Genomic DNA, 23,619 nt, shown 5'->3' on the forward strand with positions numbered 1-23,619 from the left:
ATAGAGAAGGAATGTCCAAAGGTGTAGGCAAAAAAATAAAAATAAAAAAAAAGGCAAATTAAAAAAAAAAACACAGAGTAGCTATAATCCGAAGAAGTGTTGAAGTTTTATCTTTTTTAATCAGATACGTCTGCTCTAGGTATGTAGAGGAAAAACAACAACAGTTCAGTCAAGGTAGCCAAAGCCAACCAAAACAGGAAAAATTTGTTGAAAGCAGCAAAATATATAATAAAAATGTCTTAAATTACCCCCAAACCAAATGAAAACAACAACAACAAGAAAAAAAATCCATCCTAATACCTGTATTAAAGTTTTAAAAAGCTACAAGAAAAAAATGGCTTTGAAAATACTTCAGAAACATCTTTGATCAAAGTAACATACCACTGAAAACTTGGTTAGGAGTTATGGTTGAAACCTTGGACGGATTCCTATCATGCGCCCATTACAAAGGTGAATGGTTTTTATCAGAGTTTATTCAAGGGTGACTGGGACCATAATTAACATTTAACTCAGACGACACCTGACTGATAGCTGCAAAACACCAGCACATTTTGAACTTGTGTTGTCTCTGACAATAACATTATTATTATGCTGCCTGCAGCACAAAGCAGCACAGAGCTGTGACTGTATCAACAATATTATGCTCAGCGAGTTAATTGCTGTTATATGCTAATGCAGCGACATAAAATTACCTTGGAAACAATGAGACAATCATATGGTGCGCAACGCTTAAATACTGTTTATTGTAAAAATCAAACATCCATTCAGCGATATAAAGACATTCTGCCGCACTGTTTGTGTTTTATTCCACTCAGTGTTTCCCACTTGTTCCGCCGCTGGTGTTTCTTGCATCATTAAACTTGATCATGCTTAAAAAAAAACTAGAAAATGTGAAAATAAGACTCAACTCACGATAAAATTGAACAATGAAACAAAGTGATGCACAAAGACGTACAATCCGGAACATCGATGATACATCTTTGATAGGCACAATTTAAATACAGCAGAAGAATTTCCATTCAGCCCCTGTTTACATTTTCATTTCATTTTGTTTTATTGCTTCCTAGTCTGAACAATCTTTACATCATAGAGTGATGTCCAAATGCTGGTTCAGCTGCTTTACCCTCAATAGTGTTTCATGTGTTCTACCACTGTCTGACCAGTACTTGGCACTTTTTAAATGTCATATTTAATTTAAATGTAGACACATTTGTCAGTTTACCGTCGAGCCTCTGTCTGATTGGTTCATCCAGACCAGAAACTTAAAAAATAGTAATGTGAATGTAATCAGGCGCTCCTCTCACTTTGTCTCTATTTAAACCTCTTTGGCTCCTCCTTACACCCACCCTGCCTGTGCTATGCTGATACATTATGCTATTTAATTCTCTCTCTTTGCCTCGTTTGGTTGAGATAAGAGTCAATTCCCATTCCTTTCTTCTGCCTTTTTCACTGTTGTAAAACTCATTCTTTTGCTGCCAAAGAACCTGGTAAAGAATTGCTTGTCCTGCTAATACTTCAGCAGAGGCCACTGCTGCACTCGCGTGCTTTTATAGCCTTTCTTTACTTCAGTCTGTCACAATTACCCCTCTCAGCTCGCTCTGTCTGGAGACACAAGGTATGCAACTATGACTGGTGGTTTGAAGAAAAATTCAATGGAGATGACATTGTTAAGGGCAGCACTGCTGTCACATTTTTTTTGGTAAAGACCCAAAGTAATATCAGTTTCAAAACTGGGAGAAACTCTAGGAAAGGCTTTGTTTTTTGGCTTTCAACATGCTCAAAATGTTGTTACAAATAGAACGCAACATCAACCCGTTTCCTACAGGACTGTTCAACACACTTGTCACATGTTAGGTATCATAGCGTTTGGCTAGCGGAGCTGCTCTTTGTCAGTGAAAATGGCATGACATTGGATCGAAGTAGTAAAGGTATGAACAACATTTGGAACAGGAACAGGAAATGATTTATATTGTCTGGCAATGACAAAATATTTTGAGTGTGATGAGAGACAAAAAGAACGACTAAAAAAAGATTCCTGTGTTCACAGTACACCTCAAGTGTTACGGATACAGTAATACAGTATATATATATATTTTATTGCTGTGCCAACTTCTTACTTGAAGTTATTGCAGTATGCTCTTGTAGCTTCCGTTTCCCCTCAGTAACTCCAAATGCAAATACACCTCCGGTTAACTCCACTGCCTCCTCCTCAGCACAGTGCTCAGCTCCTTTTCCTGAGTTTTTCTACAGAGAGCATCTGCGCTCCAGTCCAACCTCTGCTCAGGAAGTCAGTGAGTTGAGGCCAAAATAATATTTACTGGCTTGTTGTAAGGAACAGCGTGTACTTTGGAATGGAGCACAAAGTTGGAAAAAAAGAAAAAAACTCCCACCCTAATTCGCTAGAATAAAAAAAACCAAACACCTTACATTACTCTTAGGTTTCAACATCAGTGCTAACATCAGTATTGCAGTACGGCTGACCAGTATTGCAGTACGGCTGACCAGTGCACAGCTGAGTATAGAGGATCTGCTTGCCGGATCAGCAAATTTGTGAGTATTTGGATGAAATATCAGGCGTGATACAAATACTGGTGTTGATATGGGTGCATCCCTACCACATACACTTCTTATATTTACCCATAAGAGGAATTTGTGACAGACCACTGATATACAGATACACCCACACAGGTCTCATCTACTGTAAAAGCAATGGCTGAATATACTATACCTTTGAAGAATGGCTTTGTTCTGAAAATGTCCTTAAAATATGTGATGTAAAATAATATATATGTAAAGTTCACAGGAAAGAAAACAAACTTTTAAACAGCTCTTCCTGTGGTGACGTGTCTTTCTTCTAGCTAACATCTGTATGTATCTGTATGAATATTAAGGAATATCACTGAGATATATTAGGAATTGTGACCCATATTTGTTAGCCTTTATATGGCCCATGTGACTGGGGTGTGTGGGTAATCATGGGTCACCTCCCCAATCTCCAAACCATTTGTCCAAACCAATGCCCATTTTTGCTGGGACTATGCTTTCATGATCTTCCTCCGTCTGTCAAATGTCTAAAGCCGGCGACTCCATCAGAGCTGCCTTTAATGCACTCTTTATAATATCACCTTGCTGGCATGTTTGGTCTGTTATAAATGCATGCTAAGTGGATTTTAGCTGTGAGCGACTTGTAAACAGCCTGTAAAGTGACCGATTTCTCTCCCACTCAACAAGACGCAAAGGTCAGGGCCTGATGAAAGCAGCTGCTGCCAGCACAGAGCAGTGGCAGCGGTGCTGCCCAAAACCTCAGGGATCTGCCTGGGAAGGACACAGTGAACCTGAACGAGCCTGGGCAATAAGGTGATGTATATATAGTAACAGCTATTAGGTTAATATGCAATAAAATATTTTTATGGCATCGCTTAATATTAAATGCAATGCAGAGGTTCTGATGGTAGGTCACCAACAAGCCCGTTGGCAGAAACTTTAAACGTCCACAGAAAAGCTCCAGTCTGCACACTGCTCCACACTGCAGATGTAATAAAAAGAAAGACTGAGGAAAATGCTGGATAAAGATTAGCATTCATCTGCCTGAGCTGTACCATTCCAACATGAACTTAATGCAGGAATTTACATGCGTCTATGGGGAGAAGGGGAGTTGAATAGCTAGGAACTGCTGATTTTGCAAAAACGGGAATAGGAATAGGCAAAGTAAAGAGCAAAGCATAATGTCATGAATGGGAAATGTCATAACTGTCGTTAAATTACAGAGCATACTTTATTTCACGTCATATGTAGATCTGCACATCAAGCTCTCTTTAGAGAAATTCAATGTGAATGAATAAATGTGTGCAAGTTATTGTATAGTCTGTTTTTTCTGTTTTGTTTTAATCTGTGTCTGTCTCCTTAAAATGAGCAAAATTATTTTCTCCAAGAGCAATGATTAAAGCCAACTGGAGTTAAAAACTAACCTGGATCTATATCTTTTTATGTCTCTAGAGAGAAATACAAGCCAACGAAAAAACAAGTGATTGTTGAATTTAAGCCAAATATAAACCGTGGTCTAAACCTATGTAATACAGGTACAGTAGTGATTTCTGTGGAGGTCTCTGTTTTAGATCACTTTGTTTACATGGATGCTCAGCAGGTTATTCCTGAAGTGCCTTACACTTTTAAATCACAAGTACCGTTTACAACTTTCTAAAAGTTATCAAAAGGAATTCTGAACATTTTAATCACTTCATTTTGCACAGGCCCACATTGTAAACACAGTCAGAGAGCATGGGGATGCTTGTCTGAAGAAGACCTGCCATGGCTGCCGGCAGCTTTTACCAGTCTGACAGGAGGAGGTGAAGCTTCTCATCTAATTGACACAGCATCTCTGCCCTCCGCACCGCTGCTGCGGCCTCCAGCAGGCAGCATTGATCTGATGGAGAGGACGCTGTTTGTCTCTCACTCGCCCTCTTTCTTCATCGTCTCCTCCTCTATTACACTGGCTTCATTTCCGTGTCTCTCTTTTATCCAGCGCCCCTCCTGCTTTCACTCTGCTAATCACTCCTTCCCCCTATCTCCCTCGCTGTCTTCCTTCTTTCCTCATCAACATATTTCACTACAGGGGATCTGAGCCAAGCTTTTAAAACAGAAGGATACTGATGAATGGTAAGGAGAACCACATGCCCCTCCCTCTCGTACTCTCTAGTTTCTTTTTTCTTTTTTTTTTCTTGCTTTCTTTCGCATGGTCTTGACCTGTTTTCTTTGATGCACTTTTGAAGCTAATGAGAATGCTCCTTTGGGAGGCATCTTGATGTGCTCTCAAATTATTGGGGCCAAAAGCCACTGAACATCAATAGAAAGAACAGAATTGGACACAAAAAGAACAGAGACTGAACAAGGTCAAAAAATATTCTGACAGAGCAGCGAGGATCTGTCCTGTGAATAAAGCCTTGTCAATAGAGCTTCCTTACTTCAAATCTCTATTTCCTCTAATCATCAAGTCAGTCTGCAGCTGGTGTCTCCATCTGCAGGGCTGCATGGAGACATGTAGCTTTTGTCTTTGAAGAAACACAGGCGCATACTTGTGTTGAAACCTCTTTGGGGCCAGGATGGACTCCTCCTGGTTTGAATTATGCCAGCCTCTGCTTGGTTCTACAACATTTAGTGTTAAGTCTCTCAGCATGACGTCTACACATTTCTTGCAGCACCGCGGGAAACTTCTGTCCTTCACCTTTTGATCTGGGCTAGATCAAACTCCAGCTGCTGCCTGATGATAGCAGATATGATGGTGGTGCTGCTGCTAAAGCTAAAGCATGCCAAAACATTGGATCCTGTTCTTTTATTCTCTGGGAGACTTTAACCAACTTACAGCAGCAAACCTACAGAGACGCTCCTGGTGGGAGGCTCTACAAACAGTAGTCGCACTGACGCAAGATGTGTGTTTTGTTTGTTGTTACACTTCCTGGAGTGTGTGAGCGGCTCCACTGCTGGGGTTAGCTGTCACATGCTGTGGTAGAGCAGCCAAGAATTCAGAATTTGTGTTGTGGGCAAAAACTCAGAGGGTAAAGTTTAGACTAACAGTGGAAAGAAGTGTATCCACACACACTGTCAGTTGTCTAGTGGGTGATGAATGAGAAATAAAATCTATAAATTTGGAGAATCACAACAAACCAATGGAATTTTCACTGATCTGTGGACTTCCTTGTCTGGGACACTGTGACTGCTTATTACTCCTGCAATGAAGCATAAAACAGGCACTGCAGGATCATGTGGTCCAAATCCATTTTTTGGGCATAAGTGACTCATATATGATTTCCTAATGACAAAATATCAGTTTGAACAGTCCTGTTGAATTTCATCTGACTTTTACATTACTAAAGTGAGGCAGAAGTCACTGATCTGAGCAGGAAGCAGAGTGGACGCAGCATATACATAAGATGCAAGTAATAAAAGAAACAGTCACTGTTAAAAGAGCTAGTCTGGGGAAAGAAGTCGATTATACTGTAGTTTCATTGTTGACTGGACCTCAGGTGGCGATAGAGAGGCCGACACCGCGTCAGGTATGTGATTGCCTATTTTACTTTTCTATTTTAATATCCTGAGTCAGAAATGCATATTAGTGTGTCATTTGGATGCAGCCTATATTGCATTACATTTGTAATGACATTTTGAGCACCTTAAAAAAAACTGTAATTAAACAATGTGTTTTTAATGTTCATATACAGAATGTCTGTCTTGATAACAGTGAATACCAATTCCACATTCATATTTGTCCTCTGTCATAATGACAGTACTTGACAGAACTTGTTAACTTAAATAGATATATGTAGAGGTCTGGAGTTCTCCATTAAGTTATTTCAAGTCTCCTGTGTCCGTGAAGGCTCTTGATGTAAGACAAAGGCAGTTTCATCCTTGAGAATATTTCACATCTCGTCGGTGAGTGTTCTTCTGACTGACTCGTAGGAGGCTGTAGATATTTAGTCTCAGTGGTGTGATAAACAGGCCAGAGAGTCATTATGTATAATCACTGCCCTGTCAGGTATTTAGCCTCGCTCTTTGTTTGGTGGTCAGTGAGCAGAGACAAGGAAGACAGAAGTTGAATATCACCCTCTGATAGTAAATGTCACTTTAGTTTAGAACTTTGGTCCCAATCACTTTAAATGGTTTATGAAATATAAGGCTAAACAGCTATTTGATTCTTTTACAGTGAACAATTACAAAAATTATTCATTTTAACATCATACTTTTGAATGCCAAAATCATGCACATATCACAAACAACAATCTCAACATGCCACCTGTAAAAGGCTGACATCATAATCAGTGGCCTGAGTTCTCCATCTGAGAACTCAGGCCCAAAATATTTGTCAGACCAACAGTCCGTATCTTAATCCAAACAGAACAAATGTTATTTCACATCTCAGTAGGCTTTACAGGCAAAGACGGAGGCAAGAGACGAAATAAAATATCATAAAAACATATAAATGCTGAAAAGGCAAACCAGAGCAGATTCAATTCATATTCGTAGATTTAATACAAAAATACACAAAACTTGGACTTGGTCAGACCACATGCTGCTCAACTTCTTACAGCACATAGCTCGTGTGCAAAGCCAAACCAAATAACACAATATTAAAGTTGCAGACAAAAGGAGAAGCGTATTCCAGTGAGTTGTGTCTTCGGAGAACAACACAGTGGAAGATTGATGACTATCATCATCATCATCTCCTCAGACCTTTTCAACACCATGGCTGCTTTACCTCCCCGCGCCCAGAGCAATACAACTGTGGACAGTAATATAAAATGATTAGGGCCGATATGGACATTTACTGAGGCTGCATTCATACACAGCAGGGACACAGATACCTGAAGTTCAAGAGGAAAGGTGTAGAAGGAGGGGGTGTGTGGGGCGGCAGTCAATTTCAAAGGACCTTTTGTCAAGGCCTTATTGAAATTCATCAATAAAACTGGGCCACCCTCAGCCTTTTCAGAAATAAAATTGTCATGCTAATTCATTTTGATTGCCACATTGGAATGGCTAAACAAAATGAATGGCCGGGGCCAGATGCGCCTGCTGAAGCGTAACTCAGGATATTTCATAGTGAATTACCCTTCATCGACTTGCCCCATGGATCCTGGCGCAAATTCCGATCAAATGCCGGCATGTGTGGAATTCCAATCACTGCTTTGCTACCTCATTGATTTGCATGCCAAAGAAGCTTCCATTAAAAACCAGTGTGAACAGCTACTTTGCTGACTTAAAAAATAAAATAAAAACAGAAAATAAATATACAGTCCTTCACGGAGAAATGTAAACTCTTCATCGTCTGCAGAGACGGGGGAATACTCTGAGAGAATGAGGTTTTGTTAAGCTTTTAGCGAGACCGTCACTTGAACTCAGGTACTAACAGTAGTTCCACACCATAAACAAGTTCTAAGTCCGCACTTTCACTTAAGATCAGCCACTTGGATAAAAACTGGCTCAGAGTTCAAAGCACAGAGTTGATGAGTGGATTAAATAAATGACAGATCGTATTGATCAAAAACCACAGACCACTGTATGGAGTGAAGGGAAGTTCTAACAAGCCTTCTGTTTTTCATGAAAGACAAGACTCTAGTGTATGAGGAGGAAGACAGTTTCCAATCAGCCATCTGGACACAGGGCCCTGGGCTCCACTGAGCTAAACATGCTTGATCTGTCTCTCTCTTTTTTCTGTCTAACTGTCGTTCGTCATCATAATAAAACACACTTCCAATGACTGATAACACACTACTTGACACTGGCTCCTTCTTTCTGACGTGGTATTAGAACAGCTATGAAATGTAATATTCATCCAGACCAAACCAATATCTTTTTGCATCCTTAGTCAAAACCACTGCAAGTTCCAGGAGATGAAAGATTAATTTATACCAATATTACATGAAACATGGATGAAGTTATAAAATACTGCCTTCAATATATCTATAATTGCCTTTGAAATCTCTATAATAGAGTTTTTATCGCCACCTAAGTCGATTTCCATCCAGCAAGCTATTTTAGGTCTGCATCACTTTTATTCAGAATAGGAAAAAGAATGCCGTAAAAGGACTTAACTGTAGCCCAGATAAGAAAAAAATAAATAAAAGAAGCAAAAAAGGAACAACTATATGCTATTGCAAAACAAGTACAACATTAGCCTGCCCTGAAGACTGCCCACAAAAACGCCTACACATTTCTCTGATATTAAGATCATTTCCTACAATGTTCTGTACCACGGCTTACATGCAGATGTATTAGTAAATAACTATGTTTTGTGTTAAAGTCACATTAAACTTTATGACCTAAAACCTCATAAGCCAATGTCACACTGTCAAGTAAAATAATGTGAATTCAATTTACTTGAGTGCAGCATCAACTTGGCTTCAGTAAACTGGCAGCATGATTAAAATGCAAAGCCTAATTTTCAGACAATCTTGTCAGGAGCAACCAGAAGCTATGTTTAAATTGAGAAGGTGGAAGCATGAGAGCTGAGAGGGTTCCAGCAGGGGTGGGTGACTACATCCTTCCTCCTGTGCTGCTACTGAGTCCTGTCAGAAAATACTTTTCGCGTTTCAGGACTTTGGCATCAAGACTTGATAGAAAAACCACAATCAGCCAAAAGTCTATAAAGAAACCAAGTGTGTAGTGCTCTCAAAAATGTGGGATCAATTTCAGACTTTGTTGAGAAAAAAACAAAACAGATTTAGTTTATCACTGTGTTTTATAAAAACTCTTTTCTTTCTCTTCAGCTACTACAATGCCTCTTAAAAACTTCTGTGACAAAGAAACATATCTGGTTTAAATATTTTCTCTATTATGTTGTCATTTTACAAGGTCATTGCTTTGTTCAAGCCACCACAGTAGAGAGAAAATTGTTTCTTAGTTAATCATGATTATTTGTTAATAATCGATCACGATTAATCACGATTATTCATACTAATCTTCAGCTATCCAAACATTATCAGATCAAAAAGGTAAATTGTTTGACAGCCTTAATATAAAAAATGTATGATTATCCTCAATAAAATCACATTAACAATAATTACAATTTGTAATAGTTATCATCATATCTATCTGCAGACTCTCATATATGTCATATATGTGTGTGTGCATCTGTAGAGAAGCAGACAAAGGGTCACCTTTTCAAAGTACTATCACATTTTAACACCTTTACTTCCTACAACCATGTTCCTACTGGATGACACAGCTCTCCTCTTATTTAAATACCAACTAAATATTCAACGTTACAGTCATGTGGAGACTAAACAGCAAATACTGTATACATATACAGTTAGACCAAGCCACACAGTGGTCAATGTGGTGACAGCTTCTTGACCTTACAGCAAGTTCACACAAAAGCCTTTTTTGTCATTGAAAAGGACAGCAGTGCAATGCAAATAAATGAGGTTAGCCACTTTAGCACAAATCCCCAAAACAAACGTGCTCTAGTAACAAATCTGAGCTAGCAAAACAATAAAAAAAATGTACCTCAGTATATCTAAGAAAAGTGTTCAAGGCTAAATAAAACAACATTTTTTTAGTTGGTAGTTATTTGTTTGTCTCACCCCTTGTTTCATTCCTTGATGCTCCTTAATGCTTCCTGCTTCCTGCTTCCTGCTTCCTGTTTCCCTGTGCCCACACTTCCTTTTCCACCTGACTCCGCCTCCTGTGTTCTCATTGCTTAACCTTCCCCTCCTTGTTGTCGTATATCTAATATCTTATATCTATAAGATATATATATACCTTATATATATAAAAATATATATAAGAAAATATATATATTTTACAGTCTCAAAATATATATATATATCGTATATATATATATATACGATATATATATCGTCTATCTATACCTTCCACTTCCCTTTCAACCAGCTGCCTTTCCTTTGGTGACTTTCTACTGGAGCTGTTACAGACAGCCAACCAGTCAGCCTAGTTTAGTTCTAATATGGTCTTTAACTAAAGTTACATTTAATTAAAAAAATAAACAACCTAACTGCATTCATTAATTTGTGGAGAATAATCTGATTCAAATTTGTAATGCATTTTGCTCTATGACAATAATAATTAGATGTTTTTGGGAGGATTCAAATTTTACTTTTACATCATTTTCTTTTTATATTCTTCCATATTAATAATTCCATCATTTGGTTTATTCATGATTTAAAACAGGTGTGAAAACATACATCTACATGCTGTTATTTGTTCTTCTATCCAAACAAAATGCCATATTTAGGAATGAGAATTTACCATTATTAATCATGATTAATCATTATTATCCCACAGCTAATCTTTGATTTTTTAAATTGTTTTAAGTTGTTTGAAGGAGGTAAAAGAGTAGAATGAATGAATTCAAACACAGGTTTTTGTGACAATAGTTGAATCTAACCCTAACCCACGTATCATACCAACTATAAAGAAAGTTTGAGAGGCTTTGCACCAGTTACTGTCTATCTTCCCCCATCTCTCTCTGGTGTAGTTCAGCTGCACTGATTGGAGGCCCTCAGGGTATTGATTGGGCCCGGCTTAAGGCTGTCAGACTGATGAGAGACGTGATTCATGAAGAGCAAACACACACCAGCACACACATTTAGGCAAGCGCAAGCACACACTTTGACTATATGGGTAGAAAGCATCTACGCACGGAAGAGAGCATCATGCACTGACGCACAAAAGCAAAGACATGCACACGCACATGCACACACTCAGAACTCTTGGGAGTTCCTCCTGACACCCTCAATCTGTCACAGCTAAAATCAAGAGGACCTTGTCTTTGAAGGCTACGATGGTACAGTGAGCTCAGCAGTGTTTGAACTAATCAAGTCTGGCAATGACATACTGCCTGCAATGACAGACATGGTCTTTTTTTTCTTGCACATACCTCACAGTTGAGAATATCTAATTTCGCTGGTTGGCTGCAGGCACTGGAAAAGGGCAAGTACAGATCGGGCTAAATCACAGAACTGAGGCATGACATACACGGACTAGGACGGATAGCTGTAGGTTGGCAATCTATATTTTTCTGACAATAATTACATGGCTGGTAATGATTTTTCTGTTCTTTCTGCAGTCATGTTTTCTTTGCTATTTGGATGGAAAAATATTGTTTGATCCATTCGCTGCAAAGTACGACAGAATGTGTAGAACCACCTACTGTCTTTGCTCGCAAAGACCAATCCGTTAGTGATTGCTCCTGTTCTGCTCCAAATCTGAGATCCTGAGTTTTGATGTCAGCAGTTTTCTACTAACAAAAACCTACGAACCTCCAGGAGTGCTACTGTTTGTTTGTATTTTTGTGAAGCACACATTTCTGGAAAATAGAAAAACTGAATTAAGCATTTAATTAATTAAGCATTTACTTAACTAATCTGTCAGTGACAGAACGTTTAAAGTACACATACAGTACACCTATGGTAAACACTTTTCCAGGGTTGACTTCTTTTTTTAATCATTTGTGAATTATAGATCATATGTTATGAGTTTAACAAACTGTGCAAATCACACTCATTTTAATGAAAACAAATTTATGATGAAGATTACTCCAGCGTGTTCCTGACTGCAGCATGTGAGTAGGTATGAACACTGTGTCATAGATTAAGTGCTGCTTTCACCCAATAAACGAAAGGGAAAACTGTAGTGGAGTGTACTGAGTAGTCATCTAGACCAGAACATTTCCATGTAAGAGCGGAGCATTAACTTTTCCAGTCAACAACATAATCACACAGACAATTTCCTGCAGCTTCAGTTTTGTTTATTTCCTTGTGCATATTATCTTTACTGAAGTGGACACGACCAAATGTTGTCCTTGAACAGAGAGCGCTGTTTCCAGACATTAAACGAGGTGTGTGTACTTGACGCTAACCATTATGTGTCTCCGTGTTGTGGCCCTTAATAAAATCCACATTTGTCCTCTTGCCTATGTGAGTGCCCAGTGTCCTCCATGACATTATTATCTTTGTGTGTGTGCGTGTGTGTGTAGGTGTATGTATGAAGCAGTGTTGAGTGGCCATTTTTTCCAAAGGCGATACGTGTTAAAATAAACCAAACCGTCCTCAGCGGTGGGCCTGTTAATTGTCAGCACCACACGCAGGGCTGAGGATCAGTCAGACAGATGCAGCAGGAAGCCGTGGTGATGAATTGACCCTGGTGTTAAATGGTGTCACTTAACCTTCTAAAAATTCGATAAACAACTCACCCTTCATGGAGATCCATAGCCCCATCACACTAAATTTCCTGCCGTGGAAGTGGGTCAACGACCAAGTCTGACCTCTGATCTCAGCTGCATCAGGATAAGACAGGTCCAACACTCACAGAGACTCCACCAGTGATTGCTCTTATAATCTTATTCCTGAGACTAAATATTCCACCATAGAGTTTTTGGTATTCTCTGATCACAAATAACCTAAAATAGATGGATGCCTTGAATTGAATGGGTGGTATCACTCTGAAGTAAAACTCTATGCAAAGGGTTTTACTTCAGAGGGATGCAAATTAATAGGAAAATAACAACACGTGGCTAAGAAAGACGTGCTTCATACATCAGCACGTACGGCGGCCTGTGGTTCATCCACAGTCTAATTAACGATCAACAACCATCCACGATGTCATCTTCTGTCAGGCCATAGACACAAGACTCCATCACACCTTTATTCTCTCCACCAATGTACTTTACATTTTCTAGGCCTAAATGGGTCGAGCAGAGTCACCAGGACTACTACAGAGCTGTGGTCTAGTCCCACAGCAGAGCCTACCTCAGTTTCACTGTGTATTTCCCCAACTAAGACTTTGACCTAAAAACACACTGTGTGGGGACTGTGTACAAGGTATTTTCATAAATCCCATGCCAGCATAAAATATAGCTCTTAGATGACGTAAGGTGTGGGTCAGCTGGGATTCACAGCATGTGTGTAGCACGACTAACGAAGGCCGCACAAACACAACAGCTGGGTCAGACTGTTCATCAGGAATGGACCGAACAACAGAACTGATGACGTGGAAATAACATTGAATGAATGGATGGAGGTCTGTGGGAACTAATGACACTAATGACAGCAAACCTAATCTAAAGGTCTTAGTCACTGTTTTTGATGTTAATAAAATATCATTTTAATTTCTCAAATTTATTACATTAGAGACAAAGACATGACCAAACATTATCTGGGTTTCAACTGAAAAAGTTTGTTAATACCACTGGACTCCTATTGGTTGGTAAAGCTGTCATTGACACCCTTAAATGTCTCCTGCTTTAGTGTAAAAATAAGTTGAGAATGAGGTTATGTTCTGGACACTTACATATGGAGTTACTCCCTTGTTCTTGTGTTGGGCTTCACTGATGACTAAGGACTGATCTCCCCACTGCATATATGGGCTGTTCTTGAAATCACTCACTCATTCCCTACTCCCTACATATGGAATAATATATAACGCACTATATAGTGGATTTACAGGTTAAATGACAAATGGTTTTGGACACTACTTCGACAGACAGTAAAGTCATTACTGTCGCACAATGAAAATGGACAGAGAGATTCTGGTCCTCTCTCCGCCATGTCGTCATGACTGCAAAGCATGATAGGATATATTGCTTAAGTAGTCTACACTAGATTTTGTGATGCATTGTGGGTTGCATGCCTCCTATAGTGCACTACGTCGGGTCTAGGGGGTGGTTTCCATCACAGTCACAGTGGATGGTCAGACTGCTCCATGCTGTGATGCATTTGGTGATCGTTATGTGTTTAACTGCCGGAGAGAATCAGCTGAACTGTTACAATAATAAAGTCCTGACGGGGACACGCGGCGGACTAACGACACTGAGGCGTGTCATCGTGCAGTGTCACTTGTTACTAAGTCACATGGTCTGGCTGCTTCATGACATTATCATCATCAAAGGTTATTATATTTATTAATCTATGCTGTTGGTATGTTGTATACACCGTAGGCTGATGTTGTGTGACTAAAGCAGTAAAATCACTTCTTTTTTTTTCGTTTGTGTATTTCAGAGCTATGTACACCTCGAGCTCCTCCTTCTGCTCCTCGGCCCACTTTCTCTCCCTCGCTTCTCTGTCGAGCTTTCTTTTTCTCTCTCTCTCATACACACACACACAACCACACACACAACCACACACATGAATCGACTCTTGACAATGACTCATCTGTCATAGTTAGACACAGTGTCTAAAAACAACACCATGTCATTGCTGCATCACGGTGTAGGACAGTGAGAACACTTCAGTTGGTCCTTCATCTCCTCTGATGTCTGTAACACAACACTGTAGCACAATACAACACTGTCACACAGGTCTTATCACCAGTTTCTAAACATTGTCAAAAATAATATTAAAACACAAATTTACATGTCGGCACCTTCACATCCTGTGAGTTTTTTCAGCAGTTTGAAACAACCTGTCACCTACACCTGTGTTTTAATTCCATTCTGGAGCAATTTAGAACCAAGCCCACTGTTACTGCATTTAGTTTTTAGGTCCAGTGTTGTAAGTTTGGTCGTCTGTGTCTGACTGTCGCCTGGACCTGACCTTAACCCAGAGGTGGGCAATTAGGTCCACAAAGGGCCGCGGTGGCTGCAGGTTTTTGTTCCAACCAAGCAGCAGCACACCTGACTTTAATTAATGGTTTAATTAATCAATTGCTATCAGTCTTCAGACAGCTGATTGGTCAGTCAGTGTGTTCTGGACAGGTTGGAAGAAAAACCTGCAGCCACAGCGGCCCTCTGTGCCCAGGTCTGCCTTAACCAATAACTTCTGGGATTGGTTAAGGTCCTCCACCCTCCCCCGGTCCTCTACCTATTTCCGTCCTCTCGTTTGTATATTCCAGATAACCTCTGGTCTGCCAAAGTGATTTTTCCTATACCCTTTTCCTATTTAAATTTCCAATATTCCTGTCTGGGTCTCAGTTACTCATTGCTTCTTACAATCCTTTTTTTCTCCCATTAACATTGCTTTAACACTGTCCGAAGGGAAATCATGTGTTTTTGTGACCTGATTATTCTGCCTTAATTAGTCCCCGTTTGTCATCAACACTGAAGTTAGAATGTTATTGTATCTAATCAGTTTCCCAGCGGTGTTTCCCCAGAATCTACCTTGTTGTCATTTTCGTCCGTATAATTATCTTAATACAGAAAGTATTGATAGTTTTCCCATCAATAACCTGAACAGTAGGTATAGTCTCTCATTCCATTCTCATTTATAACCACAATTAGGTGCATTGGTCTGTTACCATACATCACCAAACAACGATACAGTGACAACAGAGACCATACAGAGGGAGCCAAATGACCAAAGTGGTGAGGACAACAAATGTATGTTTAACTTTTTGTAACTTTAAATAACTTGTGAATACAAAACAGCGCCCTCTATTTGTGTTTCTATTGATAACTATGTTTTGATGGGATGGATTTCATTTTATTAATGTTCTGTTGATCACACAGAGTTTCTGTGTTACCAGTAGTTTTGTGTAAATGCTCCTTCTTTGTGTCCTCATGTCCAAACATAATCATTGTCCCATGTGAACTGTAGCACATCCAACTGTTTCAAACCACGGTCCCCTGCTGGGGGTCCACCTCACCTCAAACCGACTCACTTTGAAACAGACACGCTGTAACAATTATTATTAATGTATTTTAGTAGAAAATAAAAACATTCAATTCACTTTCTTCTCATTGCACCAACAGTCCTACCATTGTTTGAGCCAGATATAAACTGATTGGAGGGTAAAACCATGACCTAAGGTAATGGTAACATAAACACAAATCGACTCCTACCAACAACTATCAACAACTGACATCTGACTACTGTATATTCTATGCACCTATAGCTTCACCCACAGTTATTGCCCACGAAGTCATTTGACTCAACCTTTTTGCTGTAAATCCTTCCTCATGCCATACCAAACATTGGGAAAGGTTAGAATTTGCATTGCTAAAAAAACTCATCGTAGACTTTTATTCTGATTTATTTTAATTACCTGCATTACCATTCATTTTTAATAAACCTGCATATTTATGTGTTAAAGTTTCACATGAAATGACAGAATTCATATAATAGATACATGACACCTGTGCAAATTAAAAGTGAGAAGAAGAGCAGGCTTACTGTATTTCATCTGGGACACAGAGATTAAGACTATAATCTTCTGGTTGGATGATTCACATTAACAGGCTAATTTACTAAAAGTGAAGGAAGAGGATTTCTTTACTTTCTCGTCACTGCATCCGCTGTTATCTCAAATTCCAGAGGGTAAGTCAACATGTACCTCTAATCCTGTAATTTATGGCTCAGGCTAGAAGTAATTGAAACAATTAAAATTTAATCTCAAACAGAGAGACATGCCTGTACTTTTTCCAAATCCTTATTCTTATAAAAAAAGAGAACTTTTGATCAGGAAAAAGAGTTTTTTTTTTCTCAGTCTGGATGTTGTTTTTACACAGTGTGGAAACAGCTTCCGTGGATGACCCATTATTACACACTGCAATACATAGTGAGATATCTAAGACTTGGTACCTTTTTATATGCAGTCCCGAGAATTCAATATTCTTTCTCAGATTGAAGTTTCAAGCATACATTTTGAAGATAAGATGTAAAAAAAAAACCCAAACAAAAAACAAAAACAAGCCCTTTATCACTATTTGTATAATAAGTTTACTTTTAAGACCGTACCTGTTCTGACCCTAGTGTCCATTTGAAGTACTGCTCTGGATTTGGTTTGTAAAGTGTGAGCCCAAATGTTTCCCATTGTTTCTCCACTCTACAGCAGATTTCTATTCCTAGAACACACCGTTTTTGTACTTTGCCCCAGAATAGAATGCCTTTGAAATGAAATATTCAGCGTCCTCTCCAAATCCCAGTGGAGGCAAATCTTAAAGTAATTATATTTGGAAAAGTGGGCTTTAAGTAAACTTGCTGTTTGTTATTCCCTCCTTGTGCTTCGATACACATTTAATTTATGAAAATAGAATCTGCTCATGCAGAGGAACATTAAAAAAATAAAACCCACCTTTATCTTTAATGATAAGTTTGAAATTAGGCACACTGTTTTGTTCCACGAAAAACAATTTAAATGCACAAAGCAGAGCTGAGTGGGTGGTAAATGCACTTAGACCAATACACACGCTCATCCTTGACACTTTTTTGTTTCTTCCTCCTCCTTCCTGTTTTTAGGGATTATCTGAAAATGAGTCTGGCACGAAATACTGCCTCTTTAGAAACCGTCTCTGTAACATGCAAACTGTAATTATCACTTTAAATGATGTGAAATGTTAGAATTGTGATGCTAAGAGGATCTGCGGTCGTTTATTAAAACAACAGTTGCCTTTTTGAATTATTAGTTGAGCTTATAAAGCTTTTTTCATGACAAAATACAGCAATCAATTACTATGAAAAGTGTCTTCACCTTAGGTGCTGGAAATCAACTTATGATTCAAATGCTAATTAGTGTTTAGAGTTAACTAAAAGATCATCTAAAAAACCCAAAATGCAAAGGGGAGCTGAAAAACACAGCAAAATAGGTAACACCAGCTGAAACCCAAAAAAAGCCAAATATACGGAGAAACGGGAAAATGAGAATTTGCTAAAAGTTAGTTAAAAAGCTAAAGTTACAGGACAACTTTAGTATCTTATGGCTAAATTTGTAAATGTGTTGTTATTAGCCCAGGATGCTTGAGTTGAAATCCACTTGCCAATTCTAAAAATGAATATGTATATTTTTAATATAAAATACAACTTCTTTTATTTTTTGGTGTGACAAACGAGAAAGACTGAGGTATTGACGCTGGATGAAAGGTTTAGAGAAATTCAGTTCAAGATCAGGTACTTTAATTTTACTATGATGATAAGAAATATTATGAGAACACTTTCAGTGTACATTCTTTTTTAAGTGTTTAATCAATGGTACATTAAAAAAGCAATAAACAGTAAAATGCACGTGCTTATTTTATTTTCATTTTTGTTGTTCTCTTTTGTGTCCTAAAAGGAAAAGAGGTGAAAACCTATAAAATGCTGTCTCTAGAAACATGTAGAAATGATACCTCTGGATCTCTACGGTTCTTCTAGAACATGTCACTGACTTCCATTATCTGTCACCTTTCACCTCTCTTTGTCCTATTAGATTTAGGCAATAATGATGACGATAACTCTATTGGTTAAATTTGGCTCTGGACCGTCTTCCCTTGACTAACTAAATGAGCCAAGTGAAGGATGGTGTGCTCTCCTGCATAAAAGCTTGCAGCAAAATAGAGTTTATTAAGACCCATAAAAAACAACATTAAAATTCACAACCAGGGAAGCATCGCCTGACCCCTGGAGAATGATAAATTAGCTTGTGTTGCTCTAGCAAAACGACCATTTTATACCTTCATCTTTCCCCTGAAGCTAACTCCTCCACAGTGTGGCGGCGACACGAAGTGGCCCCCGTACCGCGAGAGGCTACAGCAGCGGTGAGGAAACATCTTCAGGTGAAGCTGTGGCTTCTCCCCTCACAGGAAATCACGCTGTGGTGTGAGTGACACTTAATTCAGGGGCATGTTTGCTCGACACATTCATCAGCGTCAAGTAGCTATGGCATGGTGCCACACTGCACATACCATCAGCAGCAGGTCTGAGTGTACAGCAGAGTGTGACACTTAAATATATGTGCTGTTTGAATGTCAGATCCCTCACCAGGAGTTAATAAAAAGCTGCCTGAAGGTCATTACATTGATGACTTAGTTGTATTCCATTTGTGGAGCCGTAGTTGCTCAGATAATCTGGGACAGGTTGTACTTGTAGACTGCTGAGTTCTCACCATTAGCTTGAGGGATAACGCAAAAGATTTCCAAACTGGTACAGATCTGAAGAGTCATAGTAAAGTGACTTTGATTTTAATCTCTAATCTCCCAGGCTTGTTGCCTTGTAAGTGTTAATGATGATCCACTCGCTAACCAAAGCCCCTTGCGAGTCATAACCGGCAAATCATTAGCACTATGCTAAGCTAATGGCTCAGTAAATGGATTTTTATGTGAGCATAAATGCTAATTTGCTACACTGCTGCTCTGTTCAAATGACGCCATGTAAAGCAAGTCAGCCAGAACCTCTGGGGTCTGTTTGTGTCTCATTAGGCTCGACCAGGGATCTATTGTAGACGACAAGGCCGTGGCGGCAAAACAAGAACACAATGAGGCCTACAAGGCCTTTAGGGTTGGTACTACTGCACAAAAAGTATGCCACGGCAGGGCCACTCAGGAACAACTGCAGGACCGACCTGGATCAATCACTTGTCAGATTCTATTATGTCACAAAAGGGACGTTACTGTTTCGCACTTGAGCTTTTTTTTTTAGCCACAAGCATATGCTAATACCAAGGAGGTATGAATTTGATTTCAAGGAAAAATAAATAAATAACCCTAACACCTTTGGTTCATAGAAAGAGCTTGTTATTTTTAGAATGGCAGTTGTTTGCTGAAGTTAGCCGCCAGTATTTATTTTATTCAGTGTCTTTGCATACTTTCTAAAAACAAACCCTGTCATTCAGTCCACCCACATATGCAGAACATTTAAAGACAGTTCCCTTTAGTTAATTCATCGGTTATTGGACACGTTCCCATGTGCTCGCACTAATTGGTGATTTTCTCCTCCTATAATCCAGTCAATGACTGATCATAATAATTACATCGAAGGAGCCCTATTCCAAATGCTCAGTGTAGCTTTTCAAAACTCCTAAGAGCCAGGGAACATAGCAGTTCTTTCACAATCAAAACACACAGCTGTGGTTATAACTTCCCACTTAGCAGCTTCATGACAGCCCCATTGTCTGCTCCTGGCAAGGGAAAGTGCTTCCTAGTGAACATTCTGTGCTCGTACCGTGGATGACGGGCGGTAGGAAACCACCGTTGTACCATTTGTTGATCCCAACAGCAGCCTGCGTTCAAAAACCTGAGACAGCAAGACAGAAATTGAAAATGGGAGAAAGCAGCAGCAAGGGCTTTGCCCAAAGAACACCGCAAACTGAGTGGGAGGTGAGTGCTAACGCTGCTCCAACAGCAACCACAGGATTTACAACACGCCTGCTCTGTTCACAGCCAAGTGGAACACACAATATTCCTCATTATACCGCATGTTTTTTGCAACCCTTTGACCTATTTTCTACACTGAATGAGACTCTAAATATAATTGCTAATGGTGTTCACAGGTTGTGAGGGAGTTTCCTTTCATTTAGTTCTCTGGCTTGAATGTCTGTTCTGAAGAGCCAAAGAGTGAAACCAAAGTAAATTATATTCTTTCATTAACTAGAGACCTAACCTAATGAAGAGTGGTATGAAAATGACCAGTATCTAAATGACTAGTTAAAATAGAACACAAATCATAAAATAAATAAATGAATAAATAAAATATAAAGTTAAAAGAAAAATGACACAAACGCTAAGGCAGCGTTAAAGTGCAGTGGACAGCTGTGATAATACACTTTGAGTTGTGAGCGCTATATATTATATAATGTCAGGTTTTTCTTTAGTCTGCAAAAGAAAACTTTCTATCGGCTTTTGTTTGTCCGGGTTTCTGCTGTAGCTTCATGTTGGGAAAATAATTGGAGGAGAGTTGATCATTTAATCCCTCTTTCATAACAACGTGGAACAACAGGAACAGCATTTTAGAAGGAAAAAAAGACTTGACAACAACAAAAAGCATTTTAGTTTTGTCAGTGTGAGAACAAGTCCTCAGTCCGTTCTCTACTTACATGACATCAGCAGCACAGTGTCAACTCCTACTTTAGTGAGTACTGCGTGTGATGCTGGATATACTCGTAAGAGCGTTCAATTACTCAGCTGACATTTAAAATCATTTAACATAATGTACTGTATATGGATTTCCTTCAGCTTCGCAGCAGTTACAAACAGACGAACAGTCACTTACCTGCAGTCGTGTTGAATCAAACCTAGTATTTAATAGTTTGTGTCAAACTGAAGGAAACAGAGTGACTACACCTGTGATTCTTGGTGTGAGCTGCGACTCTTTAACCTTCAAAGGTATACATTCAGTAACACAACTGTATGAAGGAAACACACGTGGCAATAATGTTTGCAATCTGCGGTCGTGAAGCCCTCAGAATGCAAAGTTATTACTGTGTCCGTAGAAAAACAATGAATTCCACTTTTTAAAATTAGGAGCAGAAGGAAGATCTGGACACCTCTGGACAGCACAGTATACTCTGATCTAATGCAATAACTCCGCAACACTGTGTTTTGTGGGTTTTATTTAGTGTTTTTTTGTGTGAAATCATAGCGTTGTTTTTTTTACTCTGCCCTCTTGTCTCACTGTTGTGCTACTTGTATTTTCTTTAAACTCTTTTTGTCTTTAATTGGATCCACACCAAAACATTTCATATCAAAATATTTAACAGTTTAGTCAAGGATTCTGAACTACATTTTAATCACACATACATTTGTTTTTTCAATTACAGAATTTAACTTATATGACATACTTTAGAGCTGTACCCAGTTTTAATAGTATTCTCCCCCCCAAAATAAATATGGCTATAGTGTTAAAGTAAGGATGAGAAAGAAAAACAGGAAAGGATTCATCTACAAAGATACAAATAAAATCCAACACTTGTAAAATCACAAATGCTTCTTTCCAGGTGAAATATCTGATTGTGACAAGTTTAAAAGATATACAAGAGTATGATTGATGCATCGGATATGACTTTTTCACAGTGTAACTCTGCATGTTCTCTCTCCCACACGGACACACACACACACACACACACACCACACCACACCACACACACACACACACACACACTGAGCCAGTGGTACATGTGCTAAATGCTCCCGGTGAGGTGTTCGAGATGTGAGAGGCTCAGGTACGACTTTTCTAGTCTACGTTGGCACCACACTTAAAATAAAACATGAGATATAAGCGAAGTCGTCCGAAACATTTCACCACAACGTCCTTCACTCACAGAGGCAAAGAAATCTTTTCATTTTAATTGTCTCTTCTTTGACGCTCAGACTGTCTTCCATGCTTTTTCCACATCGGGATAATCCAAACTTTGAGAGCAGAGATAATAAGAGGCCACGGCCTTAAAAAGTTTTGCCCGGCAAAGGAGAGAGAATTGTGTGTGAAAGGCCAGAATCCAGCGGACATTAGAGTCTGATTTCAACAATGAAGGCTCTTACAAAGAAACTTGGCCGAAATGTAACCTTGGGCAGTTTCATGGTGATAAAAGCGAAGAAGCTGAGTTTTCAAAGACTTTTTCACAAAGTCTAAATCAAACCACAAAGAACACACACACAAAAAATCAAGTCGTTGTCCCCAGTAGGATGGATGGTGGCCAGAAAAGAGAGGGTAAAAAAAGTTGGAAAAAAAGAGAAAAAGATCTTTGCAGGGGTTTTATTCTACAGTGGCCATTAATTTGACTGCAGTGGGAACTCGTAAATGATGGTGGACCATGCTGCTCACGTTCTCCAATTTTGGCAAATTTTTTTAAAAGTTTTTTTCGGACTCTGTGGTAATTGGTGAAGCCTGGGCTGACTTTCATTTACATATATTCATATATATATATAATATGTTTTTTTTTTTATTAAAACTGAAGTTCAGGCCGGTTGTAAAGTTTCGGAGGCTTGTTGGTGAATGGGCACAATGTTGGGTTGCAGTAACTGGCATCAGTTCCTTTTGGAGATATGGACGTCACTGAGCCTATAGAAGAACAGAAGACAAGACAGAGACACATGATGAACCAGACGATTTCATTGGTCGAATTCATTTAGTGCAAAGAAACTGGATGTGACATTAAATTCATGTCATCAAGATTTATACTGTGTATATTTATTATATTTTTGGAGTTAGGCTGTAGAGGACATTATTAATTCACAACCAGTTAACCATGAAATAGGTTAAAGTTTACAAAAACCAAATAGCTGCATGGTCTCTGATTAAAAGCTGAAGGTTTAATTACAGATTTTTTGGAATGATGATGAAAGATAGTGGGAACTTAATTATAACAAGCGACAAAGAAAATCAAATCTAGCTAATTAGATTTGATCTAAAAGTTAACACAAAATAAACACAAGAAATAGCAAAACATCATAAAATACGGCATCAAATATATTTAGCTAGAAGAGTTTAA

The 23,619-nt window shown here is 38.9% G+C and overlaps 1 protein-coding gene and 1 long non-coding RNA gene across 2 annotated transcripts in view; both read right to left on the bottom strand.

The window, feature by feature from the left end:
- The window catches only part of LOC103384902 (uncharacterized), an 18,490-nt gene extending 8,315 nt beyond the window's left edge, over positions 1 to 10,175 (bottom strand). The window contains exon 1 of the long non-coding RNA XR_522160.3: positions 10,074 to 10,175. This is a non-coding gene — a long non-coding RNA (uncharacterized LOC103384902). The remainder of the gene's footprint in view (positions 1 to 10,073) is intronic.
- Positions 10,176 to 21,740: 11,565 nt separating this feature from the next.
- Positions 21,741 to 23,619, bottom strand: part of tafa5l (TAFA chemokine like family member 5, like) — a 50,313-nt gene continuing 48,434 nt past the window's right edge. The window contains exon 5 of the mRNA XM_008318597.3: positions 21,741 to 23,189. The gene's annotated coding sequence lies outside the window, so the exon portion shown is untranslated. The remainder of the gene's footprint in view (positions 23,190 to 23,619) is intronic.

The sequence above is a fragment of the Cynoglossus semilaevis genome, chromosome 10 (assembly GCF_000523025.1).
Source record: "Cynoglossus semilaevis isolate Cse_v1.0 chromosome 10, Cse_v1.0, whole genome shotgun sequence".
NCBI classification, from domain to species: Eukaryota; Metazoa; Chordata; class Actinopteri; order Pleuronectiformes; family Cynoglossidae; genus Cynoglossus; species Cynoglossus semilaevis.